The following is a 7,806-nucleotide window of genomic DNA, read 5'->3' as shown; positions in this document are numbered from 1 at the left end:
TCACTACTTTTGTCCGGGAATGTCTGATATGTTAGCAAACTAAGTATGTCGCTAAACGACCTGGGGGACTTTTGCAACCTATTCCATTTCCGGAGCGTTTGTGGGAAGATCTTTCGATGGATATTGTATGTGGTCTTCCTCGATCAGAGGGGTGTACAGTTATTTTAGTGGTCGTCGACCGTTTCTCAAAGGGAGCACATTTTGGAGCTCTTCACCACCCTTACACCGCCTACACTGTGGCACGCTTGTTTGTCACCTTGGTCGCTAAGCTACATGGCATGCCCCGGAGCATTATCTCCGACCGAGACCCTATTTTTCTTAGCCGTTTTTGGAAGGAGCTCTTCAAAGCTTGCGGCACCCAGCTGCGCATGTCCACTGCCTATCATCCAGAGAGTGATGGCCAGACAGAGGTGGTCAATCGCACCTTGCAGCAGTATTTGCGCGCTTTTGTGCACCTGAAACCGCAGTTATGGGTTTCTTTCTTACCATGGGCTGAATGGTGCTACAACACTTCAATACATTCTAGCACCGGACTCACCCCTTTTGAGGTTATCTATGGACGTTCTCCCCCTGCCATCCCAGACTACGTACCAGGCAACTCGTCTGTAGACGCTGCAGACCACCTTCTTAGTTCACGTGATCAAATTCTGGGAAAACTGCGCAGGAATATTGCTAAGGCTCAACTACGCATGAAAACTAATGCTGATTCCAAACGCATGGAGGTCGAGTTTGAACTTGGAACATGGGTATATGTTCAATTGCGTCCTTACCGTCAGATTACTGTCTCTGGTGCTCCGAGTTACCACAAATTGCGGAAGCGCTTCTATGGGCCTTTCCAAGTGATTGAAAAAATTGGGAAGGTGGCTTATCGTTTGGACTTACCACCTCAAGCCAAGATTCATCCGGTCTTCCACTGCTCTGTCCTCAAACTCCACCAGGGACCTACACCGACCACTTCAGCCACGCTACCAGAACAAACTTTTGAAGGCAAACCAGTCCTCGTACCAGTCGCTGTTCTCGATGAGAAGCTGGACGTAGCTACTAACCCTCCAACACCAATGGTTTTGGTTCAGTGGTCTGGACTCAATCCGGAGGAAGCCACGTGGGTTCCACGACATGAAGTCAGTCAAGATTGGATCCTTGAGGACAAGGATAAATCTGATGGGGAAAGGAATGATAGGCCACAAGACCACATAGACGATCGGCCCAAATCACCAAGGCCCAAGAGGAAGATTACCAAACCCAAACACTTAGAAGACTATGTGTAAGGTGGGATCAGGGAAAAGGGTAGGATCTCTAGAATATTCTTTAATGAATTAGTTATGAATTGCTGGCTGTAAAGGATAGGATCTCACTCCTTCCTGAATTATCGGAGGTGGTTAGAAACCCCTCTCTATATGTACGAATTTACTGAACCTATTTGGGTATGAAATAGAATAATCATTTTCTTACTGGAGTTCCTGGTTACTCGAAAACCAGCTTTTACATTTAGCGTATCAGTCTATTATTTGGAATGGGAAGTGTTTGATTACTTTCAGGACAACTAGAGGTCTTAGATAAGAGGATCATCTCTCATCTACCTATTTGTGCTGTGTATGGAATTCTTATCTCATGACATAATTCCGTCTCAATAGCCTATACTGATGGTCATTCACAGCTGTTGGACAAAATTTTGAAGCTATACCAACGACTAAAGACAACTATTTAATAGCTTTACCCACCATGTGTTTCCATGGGTACAGAACCACATATCCGTTAGTATAGGTTTTTTCTTAAAAAAAATAATATAAAAGATTGACAATATTTTTTATATACATCACACAATATTTATAGCAAAATAAAAGAAATTTCAATTATATTGTCAAACTAACAAGTCTTACAAATATGTGAAATTACAAAACGGTTAAAAATATCAAACTAAATACCATATTAGCATTTAAAAACCATATAAAGATTTTTAACAATCTAAAATTACATAGAAATTAAATCACTTATTTTCTAAAGTTTACTTCTTTGAGAGAAAATTAGCTTCAAATATTCCTTTGCAAGTGGTTGCTTATATCCCGAAGTCTTGAGTCATTCCTTATTCCAAGTGGCATTGTTTTAATCAGCCAGTCTTGATTTCTGGAGAACACTTGCATTCGAAGGAGCCAAATTGCCTACTAAAAAAATTCTTACGAAATCACTAAAAAATTGCTTGAAAATTAAGTAAAACTGCAAAATAGCAAACACCTGCCGTGAATAAATAAATAGAAATACGACAAAATTGATATCTGAATTAAAATCCAAAAAAAAAAAAAATAGTACTAACATAACCTTCGACTATTATGAAAATGCAACTATGCAAGACATCAATATTTTCCAAGTCTTTCAGACACTCTAATTAGCGACATCACCTTCTTGAAATAAGCAAATCATGCAATGAAAAATAAGATTAAGTAAACATAGAGAATTTTCTTTTTGAAATGAAAATAGAGATTTTTTTTTTTTTAACAATAATGGTACTTGGACACCCCATTTTTTCTAACATCCATATTCAATACTTCATTTTCTTTTTATTTCTCTTTTTATCACATCATCAACCTATCACACACACACACACACACACACACACACACACACACACACACACACACATATATATATATATATATATATATATATATATATATATATATATATCACATCATTCTCTCTATTTCATTATCTCTCAATGAATTATTATGAAAATATTTAAAGAAGAGAAGGAAGGTTGAATCAATGCTTTAACCTTAGCAACTATGGGTCGATATGTAATAATATCCTCCTCCTTTGTCTATCTTATTTTCCTTTATCCATTTTGTAAGTCAAATTAATACATACACTGTAAAAAAGAATTAGGTCAAATGCATCTAAAGGTCCTTTAAGTTTTTCGTTTTTCCCAAAGTGGTCATTTAAGTTTCAAAAGTCCCAAACAAGTCCTTTTAGTTTTTGAATCGTTTCAAACAAGTCCTATTGTAGATAGCATAGTTGGTAATTGCTTCCTTGAACTCATCTTTGGTACCAAATCTGGCTCCTAACACCCACTTAAAATTAGTCATCTTTTGAGGAATGACAAATGGTGGATAATGCTCTTTGTTGCTATCATCTGAATCATCACCATCATCCTCTAAAAGGACTTATTTGAAACGATTCAAAAACTTAAAGGACTTGTTTGGGACTTTTGAAACTTAAAGAACTTGTTTGGGACTTTTGAAACTTAAAGGACCACTTTAGGAAAAACGAAAAACTTAAAGGACCTTTAGATGCATTTGACCAAAAAATTAATACATTATGCACAATAGTTAAACTCGTGAAAATACAAAACTTTTTACAACCAAAAGCAAAAAAACAATAACAATGATGTCAAATCATGCCATTGGACTCAAGGAGATTCGTGCATTATCAATCTTCCTGCCCTTGTCAATATTTTTTCTGCATAATTTTTAAGTTCCTTTGATAAGTAGATAGATTGAAAGAGTGGATAAAAACATATTACACTAACTATTGATTATTGAAACATAAGTAAATTGTATTAAATCTTACCGGACTATGCTTTTGATCGATAAGGCTGGACAATTCTATGTTAGTGACTAAAGAAGAAAAATGAAGGAATGCAATAGGCAATAAAATATATACATGAACCATAAGGTTAATTACCATCTTCTTACTTCAACAAATAAATAAATTTACCACCCATTTTACGTATTTGAATATTGCAATAATCAAATTGAATTGAATAAAATTTAAATTACATTGAGTGGAAATGCTCCAAAATCAAAGAAATAATAAAAAGAAAAGCAAAAAATTAAAACTAATTACTAATTGTCGTCCTTCCCAATATGGCTTAATGCCGAGATCATATGGGCGCAAGCCCGGAAATTTGAAAAAAAAAAACGCAGTCTTGTGTGGTGTCCCCACTACAAATGGTTACTATCTTCTCGGTTTATGTTTGTCGCCGATGCCTTCATCTTCTATTCTCAAAACCAAAAATCTTAAAATTACAAGGACAAAAACTAAAACAAAAATTTTACGTTGTAGAAAACCTGAGATGACATATATTACAAGGAGGTAAAACACTATTAATCTTAAAAAAAAGATGGTAACAAAGTAGAGATAGAGAGAAAGAATGGGATAAAGAAATAGAATGATATAGAAGAATAAGGAAGAAAGTAATGTCAACTTCTATTTGATGCAGTTACTATTTTACTCAACCGTAACACCCCAAAAATACCTAGTTACACCCAAATTCATTCAAAATTTAATTATAACACCAAAATCGCCCTTGTTCATATAACTCTTTGAAAAAACCCTCTTTTGCATCACCCAAATCTTCAACTCTCACAAAAATCTATAGATATGTGATCAAGCTTGATGAAATGTTAGATTGAAACACAAAGTCATCCTTTAAAATGAATTCTGCAATTCAGTTTGTGAATTATAAGTAAACTCGATAAATTCAATTCCCTTTATTCTAATTTACGCCTCCTACATGAACTAAATTAATTTTTGGTACGTGATTTTAATTTACGTTAGCCCAGATTTCTTAAACATACATAAGTGATTTTTGAACAGTGACCCAAAGAAAGAAGTCAAAGAAGGGGAACATAAAATTACCATTAAATGAATTCAGAACATGTGTGGAAGTTTTACATTACTTGTTCTATTCCCACAAGACTAAGATATATCAAGGCATGGCAAGATAAAAATAAATACAGTTAGTCCCATCTAAATTGCATTTGTTGCATTCAATGATTGTGTTATTGTTCTACGTGTACTAGAAAATACATAAGTGATTTTTGAACAGTGACCCAAAGAAAGAAGTCAAAGAAGGGGAACATAAAATTACCATTAAATGAATTCAGAACATGTGTGGAAGTTTTACATTACTTGTTCTATTCCCACAAGACTAAGATATATCAAGGCATGGCAAGATAAAAATAAATACAGTTAGTCCCATCTAAATTGCATTTGTTGCATTCAATGATTGTGTTATTGTTCTACGTGTACTAGAAAATATCATCGTTTTCTCTTTAAAACAAAACCATATTTATTCATTCGGTTTGAATATTAAGTACAACGAGTTTTTTATTATACTATTGCATTGGACCAACAACAAATTTGTGGATAAGGAAGCTGCCATAAATTAGTTATCGAAGGGCATTTTTGGAAGAGAAAAAAGGCCACACCAAAATCCATTTATTAATAGCTATAGATTCTGCAGCACAAGTGCAAGTTTAACAACATGAACTTCTCACACGTACCATCGTATTGTACATTAAGCATGTGTATTTGCAAGAAATGTGTGTTACAGATATATATGGCTAAATCTCATTTTACTTTGAGGAGTCATTCATGAATCAATATCCAAACATGCTTGAATTTGTTTACACTATCCTTTTATTATAGATAGATGAAAGAATTTGTTTTGATTTTTCTTTTACGGAAGACTAATATGGATAACACTTTAAGAGTACAAATGTGTGCTCTTTTTTATTTTAAAACAGATGTTAATTATCCTTCGTGATTTGATGCAATATTGCAAAGAAAATTAAGTGTACATATTAGAGGAATTTTGATCTGAAACATAATTTTTCTTTTTGATTTATTGAAAACTATAAACATTGACCATAAACAAAATATTATCGATAGAATTTGAGAAATGTTAGGGACGCCATCTTCTCAACACTCATTCTATTATTCGTCTTCTTTTTGTTATTTTTTAATAAGAGGGGGGAGTTCTACAGTACAACCTTAAATAATAAAGGTCATAAGTTTAAGTCTCCCATTAACAACTGACATTTCTCGTTCAAAAAACATTGAATCAAAATGCAATTGCAAAGCCATTGAATTAAAGTGCATTGGATTTTGAAATTCAGATTTAATAATGGCTCTGCAGCCTTACTGAGCTCCAGATGATCTATCTTTCTTACATTCTTACAAGTGAGGTTTTATCCATATGAGTCTTACTTCCCTGATTAAAACATTATTTAACTTGATATTTTTGTAAAAAAAAAAAAAAAAACTTCAATACAATTTACCATAGTAATTATGCAGCTTAGTTTTTGCATAGCTTCCTCACGGACATATATCTATCTATCTTTGATGATCCTCTTTTTGGTGTCTACCTTGTTGATTGCTGTAATTTGTAGCTTGATTAATCATTTATTACCTAGCATGTTCGTAAGAGGAATGGATCACATCAAGATTAGTCAATTTTCCCACTTAGAACATTCAAACAATGATGATATTGAGTCACTTTATCATACCTTGAGTCGTTGGGAAGCGGAGGAGCGGAGGACCATGGAGGAGGATGAGGTCTGTTCACCATCTCCACCTCCTCCACATTCAAGGGTGTGGAATTTTTGAGGTCATGAATGTAAAATAGAAGGATGATGATGTAGATGGTTAACCTATAATAAAATAATATAAACAACACTTTTTTTTATAATATGATCCATGTAATTATGAGGTTCTTCATTGTGAATGCTCTAGCATAGTTAGTATAGCATGAAGAAAAAAAAAAGTAGTATCATATGGCTATTTTATTCAAGATTCAGAAACCAACTCAGAAACAGTTCGAAAAATACCTCATGTCAGTCGGGAGCAGATGAGGAGGTGTGTTCACCATCTCGACCTGCTCCACATCCAAGGGTGTGGGATTTTTGAGGTCATATATGTAAAATAGAAGGAATATGATTAGTATGGTCATCACAAGAACCATTGTCCCGAGAACAGCAGGCAAAACCCACTTCCTGTCGGCTTTGTCGGGGTTGGATTTTGGTGGGGAATCCATAGAACTGCGAAGTAAGAGATAGTTTTTTTTTAGAAATTTTTTTCAAAATTTTAGTATCAACAAAAAATTATAACAAAATGATAAAATATTTAAAATGATATTTTCCTTAAACATTTCTTTGTTAAAAAAATTATAACAAAAATATATTACACTACAAAAATTTATTTAAAAAAAAAAGCTATAACATATGGCCCAAAGGAGTAGTCATTTTGTTTTGTTGGGTGTTCGCATTTTTTATTTTAATTTAATACTATATCTTTTGTTTTTGTTAAAAGAATATGTCCCGTAACGTGGAGTTGGGATTCCACTCACTATTCATTCATATGATGATATAAAATTAACATATAAAAACACCCGTGTGCTTCATATGATCATATTCTTAAAAAAAAAAAAAAAAATGAAATGAGAAGGGAAGGGAAGGGAGGGAAGGGAAAAGAGTGGAAGCAGACATACCCAGCTATGATGTTTCCGTTAGCACCTTCATTCATAGGTAATTCAAAGAGGAACAGAAATGTTAGAACAAAAGTGATTGCAAACTTAAGCTTGAGAGTGCCCATTGAGAGGAGAGGGTCTTATGATGGTTGTTTTGTTTTGTTTTGCTGTAGTTTTGAAATGAGAAAGGGTGTACTATTTATAACCTCTTTTTCAATCAAACTCAGTGTCTTAGAATTAGAGGATTAAAAGATATATATAATTATTATTATTATTATTATTATTAAGTTGACAATGATATATATCAATTTCACCATAAATATAAATATATATTAATGTTGCCTTCCCTATTATCTCATGTAACAAACTTTTTAAAAATTTGATTTGTAAGGATTCTCCAACTTTTATAGCATATATGTTTTTATGCATAGCAAAGCAAATTTATCCCAAGAAAGTAAAACCGAATGAATAAATACCTTCAAGTAACACAAAAGAGTTGTTTGTCTGATACATATTAATTTTCTCACACCAACCAAACCATATAATATACACGCATTCAG

The 7,806-nt window shown here is 33.6% G+C and overlaps 1 long non-coding RNA gene across 1 annotated transcript; it reads right to left on the bottom strand.

The window, feature by feature from the left end:
- Window positions 1-5,864: 5,864 nt before the first annotated feature.
- LOC146923827 (uncharacterized) lies at window positions 5,865-7,418 on the bottom strand. The gene is made up of 3 exons (XR_015010933.1): window positions 7,268-7,418; window positions 6,288-6,818; window positions 5,865-6,190 (listed from the first exon to the last, which is right to left on the bottom strand). It is a non-coding gene; the product is annotated as an uncharacterized LOC146923827 (long non-coding RNA).
- Window positions 7,419-7,806: the final 388 nt, after the last annotated feature.

Source organism: Medicago sativa, chromosome 5 (assembly GCF_051527215.1).
Source record: "Medicago sativa cultivar Bolivia chromosome 5, Bolivia_mono, whole genome shotgun sequence".
NCBI lineage: Eukaryota > Viridiplantae > Streptophyta > Magnoliopsida > Fabales > Fabaceae > Medicago > Medicago sativa.
This window is presented reverse-complemented; position numbering and strand designations above follow the sequence as displayed.